General features: G+C 38.6%; 1 protein-coding gene across 4 annotated transcripts in view; it reads left to right on the top strand.

The window, feature by feature from the left end:
• The first annotated feature begins 8,106 nt into the window (after positions 1 to 8,106).
• BTBD10 (BTB domain containing 10) overlaps positions 8,107 to 24,366 on the top strand; it is a 70,146-nt gene continuing 53,886 nt past the window's right edge. For 3 of the 4 annotated variants that reach the window (XM_043902701.1, XM_043902694.1, XM_043902720.1), the window contains exon 1: positions 8,108 to 8,285. The gene's annotated coding sequence lies outside the window, so the exon portion shown is untranslated. Of the gene's footprint in view, positions 8,286 to 24,366 lie in introns of all 4 variants that reach the window. The other variant, XM_043902711.1, reaches the window with a different exon arrangement.

Below are 24,366 nucleotides of genomic sequence, written 5' to 3' on the forward strand. Positions count from 1 at the left end.
TATTCAACTTCCACCTCCTAATAATGGCAGCCAGAAGTGAAGCAGAACCACCCCAGGACACAAGCAGCAGAGATATATGTTTTGGCCTCCGTTGGTGGTCTTGTCTGAAACTACCTCCTTCAATGCTCTGCAGGTCATTAAGAAAATAAGAGGAAGTTAGTGTGTATAGCCAGATCTAGATCATTTTCACATAGAATCTCAGCACAGGCATCACCGCTTTGATCTCAGTCATCAGTTTCCTCAAGGCCATATTGGTCTGGATCCTCTGGATCCTGGAGATGTCCAGACACTGGAGTCAAGAGGACAGGATGTCCTGATTCCTCCTCTCCAAGTACCTAAGGCAGGTGAGGCGTAAGTTCTGTTTGCAGAATGTCAAAAAGGGATCTTGTCTTTTTTGAGTTTTTTTTCTGCCATGGCCACATTTCAATACAGCCGTTATTGATTTTGTGCTTCTCTTGGGTATTGAGGGCTTCCTTGGTGGCTCAGCTGGAAAAGAATCTGCTTGCAATGCGGGAGACCTGGGTTTGATCCCTGGGTTGGAAAGATACCCTGGAGGAAGGTATGGCAACCCACACCAGTATTCTTGCCTGGAGAATCCCTGCGGACAGAGGAGCCTGGCAGCCTGCAGTCCATAGTGTAGTAAAGAGTTGGACACAACTGAGCAACTATAGCCAGGTACTGCAACTTCTTACCTGGATCCTAGACTTCTCATAAAGATACTTTGCTCCATATACTACTGCTAAATCAGTGCTTCTGTGAGGAACCAAGGGCTAGGACCTTCTATTCCACCATATTGTTGACTTTGCTAACAGAGGTTTATTTATTTATTTATTAAAGATATGTGCATTTATTCATTTATAGCTGTGCTGGGTCTTCGTTGCTGCACGTGGGCTTTCTTTAGTTGCACGGGCTTCTCTTGTTGTGGAACATGAGCCCGACGACATGCGGGTTCAGTAGCTGTGGTGCACAGGCTCAGCTGCCCAGTGGCATGTGGAATCTTACCGGACCAGTGATCAAATCCATGTTCCCTGCATTGGTAGGTGCGTTCTTAACAACCAGACCACCAGGAAAGTCCAACATAGGTTTGTTTTTGAATTCTATGTATGTATTGATGTGTTTGCCTGTTCTTGCATACTTTATGTACACACACACACACATATCCTTCTTTATAAACCTCTATTTTACCATTCAATATTTACACTGAGTTTGAGTTCTCTTCTAAAAAATCCAGCTGCAGTTTTATCTGGATTGTATTAAAATTAAATGTTAATTTTAAGAAGAATTGTCACTTTATTATATTGTCCTATTCATCAACATAGTAAACCTTTTCACTCATTCTAATCTACTTTGGTAGTGGTGGTAGTTTAGTTGCTAAGTTGTGTCCAACTCTTGTAATTCCATGGACTGTAGCCCCCCAGGCTCCTCTGTCCATGGGATTTCCCAGGCAAGAATTTAATGCCTTCTAAATAGAGTTTAAACATTTTTTTTGTAGAAAAATCTTATGTATCCTTTGTTAATTGCTAAACTCTATATGGTTAATGTGAAGGTATCTAAATGTTTATTATATTTTCTAATTGGTTAATTTTGGTATAGAGAAACATTATTCATTTTTCTAATTTTCTTTTATTACCAAGAAACTTGCTGAACTATCTTATTAATTCTAATATCTTATTTATATTTGGATTCTATGTGGATGATCATATAATCTCAAAAAATGATAGTTTTCTCTCTTTTCTCCCTGTGATTACAACTCTTTTTCTTTTTTTAATAGTATTATCTAGTACTTCAATACCATGTTAATGAATGAATGGGCTTCCTTATCATATTCTGGACCTTAATAGGAGTATACACATAATTTCTCAACAAGACAATGGCCTTTAAATACTGATGATATTCCCTTATGTAACTAGTTTTCTAGGGTTCTTTTGAAGTTATAAAAGAACCTTATAAAATGCTGTTTCTCAAAAAATATGTAACTTTTCATTTTTAGTCCATTAATGTAATAAATTAAATATTTTTGCATGCCTATAATAAAATCTACTTTATATTGATATGTTTTTACTTTTTAAAATAGTAAAATTTGTTGTACATACAAAATTTATTGTACATATATATATAGATTTTTAAGGAAAAAAACATTTACTCACTATTTAGATCATGAAAGAGAATATTGTTACTACCTCAGAAATTCCTTGTAAGCCCTTCCTTGATCACATTCCCTTCATCCTCACTTTATCATTATTCCTTCGCTCTTCTTTATAGAAAATCAATATCCCTTGGTTAGAGTGGATGGTCTAATAAATATTTTTCCATATTTATGCTCTTGCATAGGAAAGGTTCTATTTTTCTAGCCTGTGGTGTCTATTTTCTCACTATCCATTATGGCTAAGCCCTGGCTCCATATTGTTAGGTTTTTACCAGTCACCTTTTTATCCATTTAAAGGTACTCATCTCTGAATTGGTTGAATTGGTTAGGGTGAGCAAATTGCTTTAATAGATCTCAAATATATACCCACCTAAATTAAATAGAAGTTTATTTCTTATTCACATAATATTACTAGAATGTTATACTACTAGGCAGGTGAACAATTCAATAGGATAGCTAGGAACTCAGCTTCTACCATGGTAGCCCTAACGGTCACCTATCCAGATAAGTGGAAGTGAAAAAGGTAGGAATGCCATGTGGGAAGTTTTTACTGGTCAAGCCTGGGAAGGTGACATCATCTCTTCATATTTCACTGATTATAATATAGTCATGGAACCATACCTAATATTGTAAAGAAGGGTGGGACAGCTTCTTTGAAGTCTCTGACTGGGTATAGTATGGTATTCTGTAGAGTACGGTATATTCTGTATAGTATAGTATAGTATTCTGTATAGTATGGTAAGTCTATATTTAACTTAAAAATCAACCAAAATTTTTGCAAGGTGGCTGTAATATAATTATGTTCATGCCAGCACTGTATAAGGACTCTTCTCCCTATTTTCATCTACACTTGTGTCTGATATGTTATTATCAGTGGGGATGTAGTATATTTCATTGTGGTTTTGATTTACATTTACTTAATGACTACTGACATTTAGCACCCTTTCCTGTGCTAATTAGCTATTTGTATGTCTGCATATAAATGTCTTTGCAAGTCTTTGCCATTTTTAAATTGGGTGGTCTTATTTATTAGTGAGTTGTAAGAGTTCTATATATAAGTGCACATCCTTTGTATGATTTGCAAACATTTTCTCTCAGTCTATGGTTTGTCTTTTCATCCTCTTAATACTGTCTTTTGAAGCATAAACTAAAACAAATTCTATTTTAGTGAAGCCCAGTTTCAATTTTTTCTTTTATGCTTTGTGATTTTGGTATCATATCTAGGAATTGTTTGCCTAAACCCAAATTCATCAAGATTTTCCCTTTAATTTCTTTTAGCAAATTTACAGTTTTACTTTTTATATTTAGGTCTATGTTCCATTTAAAGTTAATTTCTTTTTGAGATAAGGATCTAAGTTTTTGTCTCTTTTAGTTTTTTTTTTTTTAGCTTTTTTTTAATACAGATATCTAACTGTACTGGCATCAAACACCATGATTTTAAGAAGACTATCTTTTCCTCATTGAAGTGAATGGTCTTGGTGCATTTGCTGAAAATCAACCAACCATAAATGTAAGGGTTCATTTTTGGACTCTCAGTTCTATTCCATTGCGGTATTTGGGTAGCTCATTGCCAATACCACGTCTTAAAAAATTTTTTTCTTTATTGTAGTACAGTTGATTTACAATGTTGAATATCACACTGTCTTGATTCCTAAAGCACTGTAGTAAGTTTTGAAATCTTTAAGTGTTAAGTTCTTCAGCTTTGTACTTTTTCATAATTTTTTTGGCTATTCTAGAACTTTAACATTTATACATAAATTTTTGGATCAGCTTGTCAATTTCCACAAAGAAAGCCTGAAAGCATTTGTCAAAAACTGTGAAAGATCTGAGATTTCACTCTATCACCAGCTAACAAGTTACAGAAAAAGTTAACAAACTCTTACTTTTAATCTAACATTTCAAGGTCTTTTTGTCACAATTTCTTTTTTTTTTTGGTCACAATTTCAATCTTCATATTCTTTTTAATTGCTACTGTTCTCCCTACATAAGGGCTTCCCTGATGGCTTGATTGGTTGGCAGTAAAGAATCTGCCTGCAATGCAGGAGATGAGGGTTCGATCCCCGAGAGGGGAAGATCCCCTGGAGGAGGGCATGGCAATCCACTTCAGTATTCTTGCCTGGGAAATCCCATGGACAGAAGAGCCTGGTGGACTGTGGTCCATGGATCACAAAGAGTCAGATATGGCTAAAGCATGCATGCGACTGAACGAACACCCTACAAAATACTGAGTTTAGCTATTTATATGCCTTTCTTGATCTTGGCATAGGAATGCCCTTTCCTACCATAGTTTCAAGCCAGACTCCCATCTATTCTTTATAACCTCTAAGACAAACATTCTTTTCCTCCCCTTTTCTGCACCTTCTTCATATTTTCAGTTGGAAGTCATCTTTCCTATTTCTGACCTCCCATAGTCCAATTTCTCTATCTCTGTATGACCCAACTTGTTTTCCTTTTGTTATTTAATTATATATCTCATTTTCCCCCCAGTAGAACCTATATATTGATAATATCTGTTATCTCCCCTTACATTCTTACACATGGTCTTGATCAATAAATATATTTGCTGAATAGAGATAGATTTTTTTGTGTGTATGATTTTCCTGTTCCTGACGTTAGGTGACAGTGCTTAAATAGTACAAAGAAATCCGAGGCTTTAAAGTTAAATAGGATTCTGGGTATGTAGCTTATCATTCCTTCTTTGAACAAATATTCAACCAGAGGTCTACCTTATCTGCCTTGGAAACAACCTTGTGTTAGCATGCTATGAGGTACGATGATATAGACAACTGAAAAAACTTGTCTGTTCATTGTTTGTCTATGAAACTTCTCTATTTCTGTTTTGACCTCTTTCATACATAGATTGATATCGCAGAAAGAAGACTTGTATTAAGGGTCTGAACCTTAGCTCATTCAGTCAGCTAGCATTTATAAACTATTGTACAAAAGTTTTTGATCAATAGCATTATCTACTAGGTATAAAGCTGCTACTAAGCCCCCAAATTAATATATGAAAAGCTGCTTTTTTAAAAAAAAATGACAGTGATAGCTTTATTAGATTTTCTTTTCTTTTAAAAAAATAACAGAATAAAATGAACTATAGGTCCCTGAAAGGTAAAATGACTTGACCTGATTCTAAAATGGAATAAACGTTCCATACTTCATCTGAAATCTTTCACTAATTATTCCAATGTTCCCTGGAAAATTCCTAGAACTTGGAATTGTTACTGTTGTTCAGTCACTAAGTCATGTCTGACTCTTTGTGACCCTGTGGAAGCCAGGCCTCCCAGTCCCTCACCATCTCCTGGAGTTTGCCCAGGTTCATGTTCACTGAAGTGGTGATGCCATCCAACCATCTCATCCTCTGTCACCCTCTTCTGCCTTCAATCTTTCCTAGCATCAGGTTCTTTTCCAATGAGTTAGCTCTTTGCATCAGGTGGCCAAAGTACTGCAGCTTCAGCTTCAGCATCAGTCCTTCCCATGAGTATTCAGGGTTGATATCCTTTAGGATTGACTGGTTTGATCTCCTTGCTCTCAAACGGACTCTCAAGAACTGTGTGAATTATGCTAAGTTGAGCACCTGACTGGCACACAAAAGAGTTTGAAATACTTTTTCAAAAATTTTTAATTAAAAAAATTGAGGTACAATTTACATTATTTTCAGGTGTATAACATAATAATTCAGCATTTGTTTATGACTTTTTATTTTCCTATTGTTAGGTTTATTTGTACGGAGAGTAAGGTGAGTCAAATGTATGTATAGTATACATATACATGTGTGTGTCCTCAGTCGCTCAGTTGTGTCTGACTCTTTGTGACTCCATGGACTGTAGCCCACCAGGCCCCTCTGTCCATAAATTTTCCAGGCAAGAATACTGGAATGGGTTGCCATTTCCTTCTCCAGGGTATCTTCCCCACCCATGGATTCAACCTGTGTCTCCTGCATTGGCAGGTAAATTCTTTAACCTGCTGTGCCACCTGGAAGGTTGGATAATATGAAAATAATGTCTAAAGGGAGATTGGCAGAAATACTATAGTAGAATATCAGGGTCTCTCTTTAGGAAATAAAAAGTGAAAACTGTTTAGTCATGTCCAACTCTTTGTGACCCCATGAACTGTAAGTCTGTCTGGCTCCTCTGTCCATGAAATTCTCCGGGCAAGAATATTGGAGTGGGCAGCAATTTTGTTCTCCAGGGTATCTTCCTGACCCAGGGATCCGACCCAAGGATCTGACCCAGGGATCTGACCCAAGGATCTAACCCAGGTCTCCTACACTGCAGGCAGATTGATTATCATCTGAGCCACCAAGGAAGCCCCCTCTTTAGGCAATGATAGCTTTTGATACAGGAAAATAATTCCTGTTTGACAGATCTCCTGAAGCTTAACTTGGATTGTAGAATTTCTTCTCTTGATCTTGTCTTACAGAAGCAAGCCATGATACTACATAAAGGTCAATGGGGGTGTTTGTGGTGGTTTTGTTGCCTGAGGGTTTTCTTGAAGTTTCTCCATGAGATATACATGTATTACAAAACTATTAGATTTTCTTTCTAAGAAATCTTCAAAGACTTCCACATTAGCAAAATGTGGCAATGATAATTTGGTGTACTATGACAATAACCTGTTTCCCTGGTGGCTCAGATGGTAAAGAATCTGCCTGCAATGCAGGAGACTGGGGTTCCATCCCTGGGTTGGGAAGATCCCCTGGAGTAGGGAATGGCTACCCACTCCAGTAGTATTCTTTCCTGGAGAATTCCATGGACAGAGGAGCCTGGAGAGCTACAGTTCATGGGGTCCCAAAGAGTGAGACATGACTGGGAGACTAACACAACTATGACAGTAACCTGTTTCCCTTAGGTCTCTCATATGTGGCCTAAGATGTGGACAAGGATGTTCACTATTCTCTACTGTACAGTCAACGGCTCATCTCCATGAACACTCGTTTGAAAAAATATTTTGGTTATCACATGTAGGAGTCACGGAGTTTTATCTTCCCAACTAAAAGTGATTAACAGATTTTCAACAAAGTTCTTTCCGCAAAATGTTTTCATAGCAAATTACTCAAACCCGGTCCTCTCCCTCTTCGCTTCCTCTGGGGAATAAATGCTCCTCCCACTCTTCTCAAAACTGGGGAACTCTTACCTATCCTTCAAGATTCAGCTCAAATGTCATTCCCTGGTGATTTCCTCAACATGGCAGGCCAAGTTGGTTCCTTTGTCACAGCTTATAACTTGGCCTTTACCATAGTTCAACAGGATTATCTGTTTCAGGGTGGGTCTCGCTCCCAGGGCGTGAGCTTTGAGATCTGAGACCTGTTTTCTTTTTTTCCATTTGTGTAGTCCAGCATGTGACAGAAAGTAAAGATGAGTGACCGAAACCCTACGATTGGCAACCTTCTGCCGCAAGGAGTAATATCCCATCCACGTTGCTATCGATGTTCCACAGAGGCCCAGCTGCACAAGTTCCAGCTGGTACACGGGTTCCCGCTTACCTATAGTTTAAAAACAAACAGCTGCGGATGGTAGGAAATAGAGGATGGCTCTGACGAAAACCGCTTTTCCTGAACTCACACCGGCTAATAGCCGCCAGCTGAGCCGGCAGAGCGAGTTCAGAGTTCACCCAGTTAAGGAAAACGCTTTCCTTGAGTAAACTCAGCGTCTTTAAGGTATTCCTCCAACTCTGGGACGTCCGCTTTTTTCTAACGGTAACAAGAAATCAAGGGAAAATGTGGTATTCAAAGATTTGGAGGTGACAGCTCGCAGCCACTCAGGCTCGAGGATCGCAGTAGATTCCAAGCTGACGTCTGTGGACACAAGCGCTTCCCATTTTGTGGCACCAGCCCCCAGGCTGAACGCCCACCCCACGCTGCCACTCCCTCAACCGCCAGCACCCTCTGCGCCCCGCCCAACTACTGGGCGGTGAGGCTCCATTCTCGCGACGACTCAGCTAATCTCGCCTCTTCGATCTGAGGGATCTCGCGAGAAGCAGCCTGGAGCCGGCCTGTAAACCTGCTGGGGCGGCTTTAGTAGCCGCAGCCGCTCGGGCGGCCGCAGCCACAGACACCTCTCTGGAGGAATCTAGTTGGGGAGGAAGCCGAGGTGTCGCTGGCCCTGGCCTGTGCCTGGACACTCAAAAGGGATTACAGGTTCGAGGGTGACTGGACTCAGTTGGGGAACTCGCTGGGGGCGGCCCCGGATCCTGGGCTTGGTGGGGGCGAAGGAGGAAGGGGGCGGAGGGTGAATCTGGGCTTGAGAGCTCAACTGCTGTGGCGGTGGTCTGGGCGTCCCAGATCCTGCTGGGGGACGGTGGGTGGGGTTCTGGGCTCCGGCCGCTGGCTCCCAGTTCGGAGAGGCAGTGAAGGGACTTGGGTTTCGGGGGTGCTGTTTTTGGGTTGGAAGTTCTGAGGCCTTTCCCCAGAGATGAAGGCGATACCCTCAACCCTCTTTCCCAGGGCAGGGGAACCCTGTGCCCCGCCCCTTTTCTGTCATTCTGGGTTAACGCCGCGACCTCCTGAGGAGGGCGCATCACAATAGGGGCTAAGTTGGCCCCAGTGACTCGCTTTGGGTGAAGAGGAGTGAGACCCTAATAAGGTGTTGCGTGGTTTTATGTTGTAACGATATCACGTGCGGTAAAGCTTTGTTTTCCCAAAATTTGCACAGAAAAGCTGCTTATTTTTTTCTTCTTCAGATACAAGTTTCTTTTTTTTTTTTCTTTTTTTAGATACAGGTTTGACACTCTTTATCCTCTTGATTGGGGTGCAGGGAGGTTAGACATCACGTAGTAACTTGTTAGTGTGGGGGCAGTGTGATCATCTTTGGGCTGCACAGATTTCCTGCTAATTTTTCTCCTTAGTACTTTGAGTCCGTGATGAGAAGTCACTAGTACAGTCATGGTTAGAGCATCAGTCTTTTGTCACTTTATGCATTTAGCATATACAGTTTATTTTTTACTCTTTAAGAGCCTTCATGCTTTTTATTTAAATTAATATCAGAGAAAAATAACAGTATATTGATTTTCTTTGTACAACTGGTATCCCCACCCCCTTAAACAAATTTGATCAAGACTTTTTGGAGAGGGGATTATAGATAAATTTTGAATGAAATAGACTGTAGAAATTGGAATAAGAGATATAATAAAGAGTGCAACTGTAAGGGCCAAAAAAGTTTCTATACTGGAGAACCCATCCAGGACTGAAGCCCAGACTTTGAAAGTGAGGACTGTCATCATTAGAATATAAGGCAGAAAGCCATAAAAATAACTTGGGAGAGGATTTGATAGTGGATAAAGACTATTAAAAAAGTGTGTGAGGAGAATTGTTTTTGAAGATGTATATGTGTTTTCATAAATTTCTCTAATATTTCTCAGAGTTTATGGCGTAACTGCTATTGTTATACATAAAGAGAAAGTGGGAAGGGAGTTCTGAAGCTTGGAGTGTGACAAGGAACTGGAGTAACATAGGTTCAATCAGGAAAGCTTTCAGTGTCTTGACAATGTTTTTGAATTTTCACCTTTCTTTTTACTCCTAGAAAAACTTTCAGGTGGGCTTTTTACATTTTGTATGTTACCTTTCCACCAGTCTGAATTTTTTTCTTTCTCAACCTTTCTTCTAAATCTTGTAAAAAAATTTTTTTATTATTAACTATGAAGTTGCAAACCGATACATCCTGCTTTGTGGTTTGATACATTAGGTGACTTGTTGAAGTGATCTGGAAAATATGCACCTCTCAGCAAACTTACATGCTTCAGATACTAGGCATATGAAAATAAAAATGAGTGAAATACACTAGAGAGTTTATGCCTCATGTAAGAGGAATATCTAGTTCTCAGGTTCATTTTAATTAGTGCAATAATGAATATGGGCCCAGTCTTCAACCTTCTCAAGAGAACACAGGGGATCTAGATTTTTGCTTGCCATTCTCCTGACTTTTAAAAATATTGACAACTACTTGAAACAGTTAAAAATAACTTCATGTGGCTCAACCAAACCAAACCTGTCAGTTATTGTATCCTGCTCTCTAGGTTTGGAGCTCTGTTATAAGTAAAAATTAATAATTGTACAACTAAAAAAGATTTTAAAGCAAGTATGCCAATTAGTTTGCAGTTTCAAAACTAGAAGTACTTGGGGGGAAAATGTCAATTCTAATTGAAAGCAGTTAAGTTTAGTAGCCTTTATTTTTTTTTTTTTGTTTAGTAGCCTTTAAATGTGGTTGGGCAAATTGAACTGATGCTTAGTAATATTTTAAATAATCAAAATTTTTAAATATTTAGAAAGATATTTTCTTGTGTGGAAATAAGAGAAGGGAAAAACTCTCAGTATATTGGTTTAATAACTCAGGGTTCTGAGCAAAGCTGATTTGTAGGTTTCTTGAATTGATATATTAAGAAGCTTTTTATTGTACTTGTGATTAATACATAAAATCTAGGAGACTCATGTGTGGTTTTGAATGTTTATTGTTTCTACCATCGCTTGTTGTCTTCCCAGTCTCTGACTTTTATTGGAAGCAATATTGATTCCTGGAGGATGGGTAGGGGGAAGGGGCACTGAGATGTGAAGAAATGGGAAGAGAAGAGTGTGAAGTGAAGCAGGCACTCAACGTACTTCTCTTTTACACTGTCCGTTACAAGATTCATTTGAGTTAACTAGTTTTCTTGTAAGAAGAATAGGTACTTTCATTAAACACGTGGTGCCTTGTACGTAGTAGAGCTTAATGATATTTGTGGAATTGAACCCTGTGGATTAAACCACATTTACCCATTAAAGGGAAGTACTTTAATCACATAATCTGATTCATACTTAGTTGGACTGTGGGGAATGGAAGTTTAGAGGTCAATTCTAAGAAAGAAGTGAACCTTAGACATATAGAGGGCAAGGTGAAGGTCTTCGGAGGGAGTAAGGTTGAGAAAAAAGGCTAGGTGAGGGAAAGAGTTTTAAAAAGGAAGATAAAATGGTTAAGTACTACTTTATCTTCTGTGCAGCTTTACAAAGAGCTCTGCCTTTTACAAGGCAGACTTATTTATCATAACTTATGCAAAGACTGCATAGAATATTGGTTTTCAATCAGGTCTACTTTGGGAATTGGCAGACTTAGTTTTCTTTCTTTAGCTTAGTCTTTTTAGGTCAAGTTAGTCTAACACCTCTTCACCCAATCCCTGCCTCTCTCTCGTGTGGGAAGTTAAACAGGAGAAGATGGTATGTTTTCTATGAGGTATTCCTCTTTGAGAGTTTAGAAAACATCCTTAAAAATCTGTTATGTATTTTTGGAGATTATGTTTGTTGAAGGAGGAACCATCATTTTCTTCTCCCCATGTATCTACCTGACTTGTAAAGTAAGGAAGTTCTCTCTTGGAAGTATTTTTCTCCTGTCTTTCAATTCCTTGAGTGAGATGCCTTCCCAAGGGAAGATTAGATGAGGCCTGTGAAGCAATTGAATATGCTTTTGCTCAGTGGCTTCTGGTTCTATTTTTAGAGCTTTCAATTCTTAGGACATAACATTCTCTACTCCTCTGTATGGTAGATGCATCTGAGCAGGCTAGACTCTATGTATGAGGGAGAAGGAAATGAAACATCTACAGTTCTAAGTTTAATTTACAATGAAGTAATAGGAAGCTTTTTTAGCCACTCATTTCAGCTGTATTTTTATCTTTGACTCCCTTTTTTGTTTGTTTTTTGTTGGTTATGACCTACAATAAGGGAGAAAGATGCTCATTAATGGAGGAAGAACTACTAGAAATGTTTTCTCCTCTTGGATAGAATGTTTATTAGGGCTTAAGCTAATGTGTTTCCCTACTATGGCTTGCTCTTGTTTACTTTGTCATAAACTGAGTCTTGGCTTGTTCAGGAAGCAGAGATCTAGAGCTCAGCTATGGAAGGTAAGCAATCAGAATTCAAAGAGATGCTCTTTGGGAGGGAATTAAGAAGTTGGTAAATGTTCCATGTAGAAATAATAGAAACTTGACATTAAAGGGGAAAGATTTTATGTGGAATATGTGACCTTATGTCATTTTTGAAGATTTGTAAAATGCTAAAAGTATGCCAATAAAAGCATCTCCATTTATCCTAATAGTTTAATTATATTTTTCTGTTTTAAAAATGTAAGATATCTGATGACATGGTACTTGTTTTTATTTTTTTGTAGTTGAAATGAATGACCTATTAGTACTTTCGGTCATGAACTGAAATTAACATTTTTGATACTTGGTTGAGGGTGAGAGTCTGTCATAGTGAAATGACTAACTGAAATACTTGATTAGAAACTATTAATAACACTTTTCTAGGCTCATTTAACATTGTAATCATACTTTTCTGCTTGGAATACCTTATTTGGGATCATTTAGATCTGTGTTTAAAGCTAACTGTTAGGTCTATGACATAAAAGTTACTTAACTATGAGACTTTGTTGACTCCCATGAAAAATGGAGGTTGAACATAATTGTTAGGAGTTTAATAATGAAATAAATTATGTAAAAGCGCTGTGTAAATAGTAAAGGGAATATAACTTTTTAACACTTTGTACTGTGTTTATACTCAGAAAATAACATACCTTCTGGTAATCTTAAGACACATCAGGGAAATTTACATTTACATCTAGCTGTCTCAATTGTAGGGAACAAATTCAAATGGCTATTTACAGCCTTGACAATATGACACTTCCACTGGAAATTTAAAAAGTTGTTTTTCTTTATTCTAGTCCACATTGAACATAAGGGTTCTCTTTCTTGCTTTTCATGTTGGCATCCATTGACTGATACCTGGTATTTTAAGTAAAAAATTGGAATATAGTTGACATACAATATTATGTTAATTTCAGGTATACTACATGATGATTTGATATTTGCATACATTGTGAAATGACCATGATAAATCCAAAACTATCTGTCCCCATATAGTGACCATATCCTTATGCTATATATTACACCCCCATGGCTTATTTGTTTTGTAACGGGAGGATTGTACCTGTTCATCTCCTTCACCTGTTTCAGCTTCCCCCACACTTCCCTCTAGACGCCACCTGTTTGTTCTCAGTGTCGTGAGTCTGTTTGCATTTTGTTTTTTAGATTTCACATATGAGAGAGATCATGTGGTATTTGACTGACTTCACTTATTATTAGACTCTGTAGATCTACTCATGTTGTTGCATATGTCAAGTTTTTTTTTTTTTTTATGACTGAAAAATGTTTCATTGTATTTATAGACCATATCTTCTTTATCCATTCATCTATTGATGGGCACTTAGGTTGCTTCCGAATTTTGGCTATTGTAAATAATGCTTCAGTGAACATAGGGTGCATATATCTTTTCAAATGGGTGTTTTTGTTTTCTTAAGGTAAATACCTAGAAGTCAAACTAGTGGATAATATGGAAGTTCTGTTTTTAATTTTTTGAGAAGCTTCTGTACTGTTGTCCATAGTGGTTGCACCAGTTTACATTCCTACCAACAATGCAACTTTACTGAAATTATTTGTTTAGTGGGTTTTAGTAGTGTATTTAGGATTTTCTTGGCAACCCACTCCAGTACTCTTGCCTGGAACATCCCATGGACGGAGGAGCCTGGTGGGCTGCAGTCCATGGGGTCGAGAAGAGTCGGACACCACTGAGCGACTTCACTTTCACTTTTCACTTTCATGAACTGGAGAAGGAAATGGCAACCCACTCCAGTGTTCTTGCCTGGAGAATCCCAGGAAAGGCGGAGCCTGGTGGTCTGCCGTCTATGGGGTCACATAGAGTTGGACATGACTGAAGTGACTTAGCAGCAGCAGCAGCAGCAGTACTTAGTATCATATCATCTGTAAACTGGGAGTTTTACTTCTTCCTTTCTAATTTGGATTTCTTTTATTTCTTTTTCTTGTCTGGTTACTAGGGCTAGGACTGCCCAACACTGTTGAATAAAAGTGCAAGAGTGGGCATCCTTGTCTTATTTCTGATTTTAGAGGAAATGCTTTCAGTTTTTCACTGTTGAGTATGGTGTTAGATGTGGTTTTGTAATATGTGGTCTTATTTATTCTTCAGCTTGCCAGTGTGGTATATCACTTTGATTTGCAGATACTGAAAAATCTTTGCATACCTGGGATAAATCCCTCTTGATAACGGTGTGTGATCCTTTTTATTTATTGTTGAATTTGGTTTGCTAATGTTTTGTTGAAGATTTTGCATCTGTGTTCATCAGTGATATTAGCCTGTAATTTTTTTTGTGGTATCTGTCTGGTTTTGATATCACGGTGATACAGGCCTTGTAGAATGAGTTAAGAGGCATTCCTATCTCTTCAGTATTTTGTAATAGTTTAAGAAGGATGAGTGTTAGCTCTTCTTTAAATGTTTTGAAGAATCTACCTGTAAATTCTGTAAAGTCTGTAAAATCTACCTGTAAAATCTGGTCCTGGACTTTTGTTTGTTGGGAATTTTTTTTTAATTGATTCAATTTTATTACTGGTAATTGGTCTATTCATATTTTTTACTTCTTCCTGATTCAGTTTTTGAAGATCACATGTTTCTAGGAATTTATCCATTTCTTCTAGGTTGTCCATTTCATTGGAATATATTTGTTCTTAGTAACATGATCCTTTGTGTTTCTGTGGTGTCGTTTCTATTTCATTTCTTTTCATTTCTGATTTTATTTATTTGGGCTCTTTTTTTCTTGATGAGTCTGATTAAAGGTTTATTAATTTTATCTTTTCAAAGAACTACTAATAATTTTATTGGTCTTTATTATTTTTTTAAAGTCTCTTTCATTTACTTCTGCTGTATATTATTTCTTTCCTTCTACTAATTTTGGGTTTGTTTTTTCTTTTTCTCGTTCCTCTAGGTATAAGGTTAGGTTGTTTGAGATTTTCCTTGTTTCCTGAGGTAGGCCTGTATCACTGTAAACTTCCCTCATAGGGAGAGAACTGCTTTTGATGTGCCCCATTAGATTTGGATTGTTGTATTTCCATTTTCATTTGTCTTCAGGTATTTTCTGATTTCCTTTCTGATTTCGCCAATAAACCATTGATTGTTTAGTAGCATTTTTTTTTTATCCTTCACATTTGTGTCTTTATAGCTTTTTTCCTTGTAGTTCATTTCTAGTCTCATGCTGTTTTCAGAAAAGATACTTTTACTAAGAAAAGATACTTATAATTTCAGCATTCTTAAATTTATTGAGAATTGTTCTGTGGCTGAACTTTTGATCTACCCATTTGCACTGAAAAGGATGTGTATATTCTGCTGGTTTTGGGTGAAGTATTCTGTATATATCTATTAAATCATCTGCTGTAATGTATTATATAAGGCCAGTGTTTCATTATTGATTTTCCATCTGGATGATCTGTCCATTGACATAAGTTAGGTTTTAAAGTTTGCTGCAGTTACTGTATTATTATCAGTTTCTCCCTTTATATTTGTTAATATATCTTATATATTTAGGTGCTCCTATATTGAGTGCATGTATATTTATAATTGTTTATATCTTCTTGTTGGATTGATTCCTTTATCATTATGTAATGACCTTCTTTTGTTATAGTCTTTGTATTAAAGTCTGTTTTGTCTGATATAAGTATTGATATGCCAGCTTTCTTTTCATTTCCACTTACATGGAATACCTTTTTCTATCCCATCAGTTTCTTTTTGTGTATATCTTTAAATCTGAAGTGCCTTTCTTATATGAGCATGTAAAGTGAAAGTGTTAGTCTCTCAGTTGTATCTGAATCTTTGTGACCCCATGGGCTGTAGCCTCCCAGGCTCCTCCATCCATGGGGATTCTCCAGGGAAGAGTACTGGGATAGGTTGCTATTTCCTTCTCCATGGGATCTTTCTGATCCAGGGATCTAACCCAGGTCTCCCACATTGTAGGCAGACTCTACAGTCTGAGCCACCAGGGAGGAGCATAGGAGCATATATGTGGGTCTTTTCTTTTTTTAATCTATTCAGCCACTCTCTTTTCATTGGAGCATTTAGTCCATTTACATTAATTATTGATAGGTTTATACTTTGCCATTTTAATTATTTGCTGATTGCTTTTGTAGTTATTTGTAGTTCTTTTGCTATCTTCCCTTGTGATTTGATGACTTTCAGTGTTATGTTTGAATTTTTCTCTTTTTTTGTGTTTGTATCTATTACAGAGTTTTGGTTTGTGGTTACAATGAGGTTAATAAATATATGTATACACATGTATATGATTGTTTTAAATTGATCTCTTAATTTTGAACAAATTCTAACCACCCTACATTTTTATCCTACACATATTTATTATTTTTGACATCATATTTAAAATCTTTTTGTATATATTATGGCCATACATTATTTTATTACCTTTGTCTTTAGCTTTCCTGCTACTATATAATGGTTGATCTGTTACCTTTACTATATGTTTACCTTTACAAGTTTTTTTTTCCTTTTATAATTTTCATATTTCTAGCAGTGGACCTTTCTTTTCTACTTATAGAAGTTCTTTCAACATTTCTTGTAAGGCTGGTTTAGTGAGTGATGCTGACCTCTTTTAGGTTTTGCTGATCTCTAAAGTCTGTTTCCCCTTCAAATCTGAACAATAACCTTGCTGGGTAGAGTATTCTTGGTTGTAGGTTTTTTTCTTTCTTCACTTTGACTATGTCATGCCGCTCCCTTCTGGTCTGCAGCTTCTGAAAAGTCAGCTGATGGTCTTTTGGGAGTTCCTTGTGTGTAACTAGTTAGCTTTTCTTTCACTGCTTTTAAGATTTTCTTATCTTTAACTTTTGCCATTTTAATTATAATTTGTTTTGGTGTGATTAAAACAAAACAAAACCCATATATATGCTCCTATGCTCTTCCTGGTGGCTCAGACCATAAAGACTCAGCCTGCAAAGCGGGAAACCTCGGTTTGGTCTTTGGGTCAGGAAAATCCCATGGAGAAGGAAATGGCAACCCACTCCAGTGTTCTTACCTGGAGTGGACGTTCCATGCTTCCTGAACCTGAATGTCTTTTCTTTTCCTGGGTTAGGGAAGTATTCAGCTATAGTGTCTCGTGTCTTCAAGTAAGTTCTCTGTCCCCTTTCTCACTCTGTCTTCTCCTTCTGGGACCCCTATAATGTTAGTATGCTTGATGTTGTCCCAGAGGTTTCTTAAACTATATCCTCATTTTAAAATTTTCCATTCTTTTTTTCTGTTCAGCTCAGGTGATTTACAGTACTTTGTCTTCCAGATTGCTCGTTGGTTCCACGTATTTTTTATTTCACTTATTCTGTATGCTTTGTTCTTCTTTGTATTTCTAGCTGTTAAACTTCTCACCATGTTCATTCATTCTTCTGAGTTTGTTGAGTATCTTTATGATCACTACCTTGAACTTTTTTTCAGGTAGATCGCATATCTTCATTTAGTTCTTTTTCTCAGATTATGTCTCATTCATTCATTTGGAATATAGTCCTCTATCTCCTTATTTGGCCAAATCTTTGTATTTCTTTCAGTGTCTTAGGTGGGTTATTTATGTTTCCTTATCTTGAGGTGGCCTCATGTAGGAGGTGTCCTATGGGGCCCAGCAGCACACTCCACTCTGGTTACCAGAGCTGTGTGCTCTAAAGGTGCCTTTTATGTGAGCTTCATGAACCGTTACATTGTTCTGGGGCTGAGTACTGTGAGTGTGCTGCTAGGCAGGCCTGTCCTCTGTCCAGTTAGCTGTGCCTTATGTGGTGACTGCAAACCTCCTGGAGGGCAGGATAGGCTTCTTATGTGACTCTTTGTAGGGCCTGGTGGGCACAGGACTGCTGCTGGCTCATTGGAGGGTTGAATTGGGTCCCTGGCACTAATAGAATAGAGGGAACATTCCAGAATGGAGATTGCCTGTACTAGCGTTAGCATGGTAGGACAAGCTCCCCCAAACAGCTATTGTCATCATTTTCTCCCCCAAGGAGTGTCCCATTTGCCTCTTGTTTCTCTGGGAGGCTCTCCAAGATCAGCAAGTGGGTCTTGCCCAAGCTCCTTTCAAACTATTGCCTCTGCTTGGGACTTGGAGCATGTTGAGATTTTGTGTGCTCCCTTTAAGAGCAGAATCTCAGTTTCCTAACACCCCCTCCCTGCCTCTCATGCTCCCAAACATAAGCTTTCCTGTTTTCAAAGCTAGACTTGTTTCCTGGTGCACGCCCCCATGGACTGGGAAACCTGATGTGGGGCTTGAGTCCTTTTCCTTGGGGATGATCAATTATGATATTTCTCCTATTTGTGGGTTGCTAAGCAAGTGAAACCTAGACACATTAAAAAGCAGAGACATTACTTTGCCAACAAAGGTCCGTCTGGTCAAGGCTATGGTTTTTCCAGTAGTCATGTATGGATGTGAGAGTTGGACTGTGAAGAAAGTTGAGCACCGAAAAATCGTTGCTTTTGAACTATGGTGTTGGAGAAGACTCTTGAGAGTCCCTTGGACTGCAAGGAGATCCAACCAGTCCATCCTGAAGGAGATAAGTCCTGGGTGTTCATGGGAAGTACTGATGCTGAAGCTGAAACTCCAGTACTTTGGCCACTTCATGTGAAGAGTTGACTCATTGGAAAAGACCCTGATGCTGGGAGGGATTGGGGGCAGGAGGAGAAGGGGACGACAGAGGATGAGATGGCTGGATGACATCACTGACTCGATGGGCATGAGTTTGAGTAAACTCCGGGAGTTGGTGATGGATAGGGAGGCCTGGCATGCTGCGATTCATGGGGTCGCAAAGAGTCGGACATGACTGAGCGACTGAACTGAACTGAAGCAAGTGATGAGGGTCCTGACAATACAGTGTCTCCACCCTTCCTATCTTTCTCATGTGGTTCCTTTATGTCTTTAGCTGAGGAAAATCTTTTCTGCAGCAAGTTTCCTGCAGCAATCTAATCTTCAAGTTGTTCCTTTAGATAGTTGCTCTGTAAGTAGTAATTTTGATGTGTCTGTGGATGGAAATGAGTTCAAGGTCTTCCTACTCCAGCATCTTGGCCATCTCCTCTATTTTCTGTAATGTGAATGTCAGGTGGAAGAGTAGAGAAAAGGGAAGAGAGAATATACCATAGAGAAAAATGGCATGACATTTTAAAAATCATCTCTTTGTTGACTACATTAAAAGTAAATTTTAAAGTTCAGATACCTAAGGAAGTATTTCAGGTGCATAATTGTGATCATATTGTTCAGGAACCCGTTCTGATACTTACTGGTCATTGCTTATTATTCTAGCATAGATGGTAGTTACAGCCACATTAGTTCAGTTCAGTTGCTCAGTCATGTCCAACTCTTTGTGACCCCATGGACTGCAGCACGCCAGGCTTCCCTGTCCATGACCAACTCCTGGAGCTTATTCAAACTCATGTCCATTGAGTCAGTGATGCCATCCAACCATCTTATCCTCTTGTCCCCTTCTGCTCCTGCCTTCAGTCTTTCCCAGCATCAGGGTCTTTTCCAGTGAGTCAGTTCTTTGCACCAGGTGGCCAAAGTATTGGAGTTTCAGCTTCAGCATCAGTCCTTCCAATGAATATTCAGGACTGATCTCCTTTAGGATTGACTGGTTGGATCTCCTTGCTGCCCAAGAGACTCTCAAGAGTCTTCTCCAACACCACAGTTCAAAAGCATCAATTCTTCGATTCTCAGCTCAGCCACATATTGCTATTCAAATTTAAATGAATTAAAATGGAAAATTAAAAATTCATTTCATTGGTTGTACGTTTCAAGTGTTTTATCGCCACCTGTGGCTTGTGGCTACTTTCTGGACGGTGCAGACATAGAACATTTTCGTCGTCACACAAAGTTCTGTTGGGCAATACTGCAGTCTGGAGCTTGAGTCATGCCTAGGGCCTTTTCTGTCTTATTCAATTGAGGGCAGTTAAATAAGCAGAAATCAGAAAGGAATGGAAGGTAATGGGATGAGATGGGTCAAAATGCAACAGCACAGTAAAAGTTATATGAAAAATATCATGTAACTTATTTTGAAAACCTCTCAGAGGGGAAAAAGAAGACATTGTTTAAAAGTCTGACTTTGTTTAAAGGATCATGGAGGCAAAAATAGAACATTGCTCGAGTCTGCCTTTGTTTAAAGAGTGCTGGTTCTTAAGGAGTTGAATATAATCTCCTTTGATTTAGGGCACTTCATCAGCTTATTGGGGATTTGCCTATATTAAATTTTATGTCAAGGTGATTTGCTTCAACTGAGATGTTTCCGGTTTTGAAGGCATTACTATTTAGTCATAGAAGAAAAGGAAAAATAGGGACACACACATAGAAAATAAAACATTGATACTTTTTTTAGAAAATTAAAAAAAATCATAGATGCCTTTCAGTGAGCTTTAAGAATTTAGCACTGTAAACAGCATCTAGTTCATTATAATGCTAATTATGTAATGTAGGCATTTAGAAAATGCCTAAGATAGAGATTTTTCAAACATTGAGCTGTTTAAGATGGGAAAAAAATAAATGGTTCTTGAAGTGTTAATGTCTTAAGAAGTTAGCAAAATTTCAATAGAAATTCTATAAAAGTGATAAAATCAATCAAATCAGAGATTTTATCTGCAGGTCACCCCTGGAAGTTCAAGGAGTGAATATGAGCTGACTTTGGAAGTCTTACATTTTGGTTGATTTGATTAAGAAGTCTTTCAAATAGACAAAGTACCCTACTCTTAATGGAAAATTCATGCAATTTTATTAAATCTGTTTGTTAGGGTATCCCTGCTGCTGCTGCTAAGTCGCTTCAGTCATGTCCGACTCTGTGTGACCCCATAGACGGCAGCCCACCAGGCTCCCCCGTCCCTGGGATTCTCCAGGCAAGAACACTGGAGTGGGTTACCATTTCCTTCTCCGGTGCATAAAAGTGAAAAGTGAAAGTGAAGTCGTGTCTGACTCTTCGCGACCCCCATGGACTGTATTCCCCCTGGCTCCTCCATCCATGGGATTTTCCAGGCAAGAGTACTGGAGTGGGTTGCCATTGCCTTCTCTGCGGGTATCCCTAGCAGTTAGCAGAGTGCCTGGAAAGATACTGAGTACTCAATGAATAGATTTTGAATGAAAACATAAGTCAGTTGAATTTGATATCTTGGAACTATTTACATAAAATTTAGTCAGATATAATATAATATAAAAGTGCCCTGAATAAAATTTTCAGTTTTATTTACTTGCTTTATTTTAATTGCATCCAATAAAAAAAAAAATACAAGTCTTGACAATTGAAAGTGCTTCTGTGAGATTTAGACAGGCAGCTTTGAGGAATCTTTTGGGGAATGTTAGGATCATTTGATAATCTTTAAAAATGTTTACAGGAATGTTTGTTATGTTCCATCCTCTAACACCACTTTCTTAGTGTATAGTTCCTAAAAGTGAGTATTGGCATCAGGTACTCTGCTCATTTGAGGGTAAAAATGGCAAGAATGGCGTGTATGATTTGCATGATTGGTGTGTATGATTGTACAATACAGTTCTTTTCAAAGATAAGCAATTAAGTTAAACTAAGTTAAAGTGAAAGTCACTCAGTCATGTCTGACTCTTTGCACCCCCATGGACTATACAATCCATGGAATTCTCCAGGCCAGAATACTGGAGTGGGTAGGCTTTACTGAAGGGGAAGGCTTTCCCCTTCTCCAGGGGATCTTCTCAACCCAGGGATCAAACCCAGGTCTCCTGCATTACAGGCAGATTCTATACCAGCTGAGCCATAAGGGAAGCCCAAGAATACTGTAGCCTATTCCTTCCCCAGTGGATCTTCCCGACCCAGGAATCAGACCAGGGTCTCCTGCATTGCAGGTGGATTCTTTACCGACTGAGCTCTGAGGGAAGCCCAAACTAAGTTAAAGACTCCCTGTAAATCTTCATAGTAGTGGATTGTGTTAAATGAAAAGCCCTTTAGCTTCCTTTTATCTTAATTTTATTCATTAAAATATTTTGTGAAAGCTTACATACAACATGTGCTAAGCTGTGGGAACACAAATATGAGTCATACTTTGTTCTTGCCTTCAAGGAGTCTTACAGTTTAAGGGAAGATGTGGCAGAAATATATTCTACCAATGCATAATGATGGAGTTCAGAACATGCTACCCCAAAGTATGTAGCCTTCATATATTGAATATTTTAAGCAGAAGGAATTAGAGCAACAGCATATGCTGGAGGAGCTTTCCGACCTGCCTCTAAAGCAGGTTATAAAGTCCTCATGAGAAGTTTCTTTCCTATGCCCAGAGGAAAGGAGCATCTTTAGCTCCAAAGGTGAAGGAACATAGAAATATGAACAACAACTAATACTAGTAAGTTCACTCTACTCAGCTCATCCTCTTTGTCCTGTCATATCTTTCCACGATTTTCTGCTTTTCATCAAACTTGGCATGAGAGCACTCAGGTTTAATTCTTTCTTTAGGTCTTCATTTCCTTAAGAAGGCTTCAGGGTCAAGTACTGGGTTGGCCAAAAAGTTTGTTTGGGTTTTTTGTAATATCTTACAGAAAAAAAAATGGATGAACCTTCTGGCCAACCCAGTAAAACTTATATTAAAAATTTGTATGCTTTTCTCTTGTTAATCTGTCTTGTTACAGGGATGCCAGTTGAAAACTTAGGAAGGGTAGGGCAAAAAGATTTTTCCTCCCCTACAGTATGTATTGACCATATTTAAGCAGTCAGAAACAAAAACAGAATTATAGGTAAGCAGTAAAATTAAACAAGGAAGAAAATTTCTGTAACAAAGCCATCTCCAAATGCTTAATCCCCCCTTCCTCAGTTTTGAAAACAATGTGTGATATTGTCAGATAGTGTAAGAAGTACAATGAAAAGTGAAGTGTTATTTGCTTTGTCATGTCTGACTCTTTGTGACCCCATGAAGCATAGCCTGTCAGGCCCCTCTGTCCATGGAATTCTCCAGGCAGGAATACAAGAATGGGTAGCCATTTCCTTTTCCAGGGAATTTCCTGACCCAGGGGTTAAACCTGGGTCTCCTGCATTGCAGGCAGATCTACCGTCCGAGTCGCCAAGTCTCACTTCAGCCTTTCCTCAGAGGCAACTAAGTATAAGTTTTATGTGATACTGCTAGACATTTTAAAAACATAAAAACATGAGTGAGTGTTTGCATACATATTTTAAGACTATAGTGGAGTACACAATATGTATCTGTACCATGCTTTTTATTTTATTTTTAAAAGGATTTTTAAAAAGATTTATTTTATTTATGGCTACGCTGGGTCTTCGTTGTTGTACATGGGCTTTCTCTAGTTGTGCTGCATGAGCTTCTTATTACAGTGGTTTCTCTTGTTGCAGAACCCGGGCTCTAGGATGCTTGAGCTCAGCAGTTATGGCTCATGGACTAGAGTACAGGCTCAATAGTCGTGGCGCACTGGCTTAGTTGTTCCATGGCATGTGGGATCTTCCTGGACCACGGATTGAACCCGTGTCTCCCTTACCCAAGAGTGTTCTGGAAGTATATGGCATCTTGATCCTTTACTCAAGCAAGGTTTAGCCCCAGTCTATTCCTGCCATGACTGTTTTCTTAAGGTATCCACAGGAGACAAAGCCTGGCTATTTACCCTGTTTCTGTTGTTGCTTTCATTTCGGAGGGCAAACAGGAGGCTGATTATAAATGCCTTACCTGGAGCCCACCTATCTCCTGTCTCAGAAAATGTAAACAGGAGGCTGGTTGTAAGTGTCCAGCCTGAAGCCCTTCTTTGTCTTGCCCTTAGAAATGTAAACAAGAGTTCAGTTGTAAATGCCTAGTCTGGGGCCCAACTGTCTCCTGCCTCAGACACACTTGGAGTCAGTTTCTATTGACTGCCTTTTTACTGTCTTGTTTCTTTGGATCTCATAATTTTGGGTTGAAATGTTTGCTGTTTTGTGAGGATTGTTGGGTTTTTTGATTCTAGTGGACCTTTAACTTGCCTGGACTCAGTCTGCAAACTTTGTTTCCTATGCAGTGTGAAAGGGAAAGTGTTAGTGGCTCAGTCATGTCCCGACTCTTTGTGACCCCATGGACTGTAGCCGACCAGGCTCCTCTGTCCATTGGATTCTCCAGGCAAGAGTACTGGAGTGGGTTTCCATCTCCTTCTCCAGGGGGTCTTCCTAACCCAGGAATTGAACCCATGTCTCCTGCATTGCAGGCAGACTCTCTATGGTATGAACCATTGGGGAAGCTCACATTGTGTGAGACAGCTGATACCTGTGCTCAGTTCTTTTCTTTCAACTACTTGTTATTTTAGCTTGGTCTCCTGGGGAATAGGTTAAGGGTAGGGCTCTCTGTACCTGTGTAATTTGGTGGTCAGCCAAAAACTTGTGCAGAGTTTATAGTCAAATTTTGGAGCTCACCTGCCCTG

Source organism: Cervus elaphus, chromosome 1 (assembly GCF_910594005.1).
Source record: "Cervus elaphus chromosome 1, mCerEla1.1, whole genome shotgun sequence".
NCBI classification, from domain to species: Eukaryota; Metazoa; Chordata; class Mammalia; order Artiodactyla; family Cervidae; genus Cervus; species Cervus elaphus.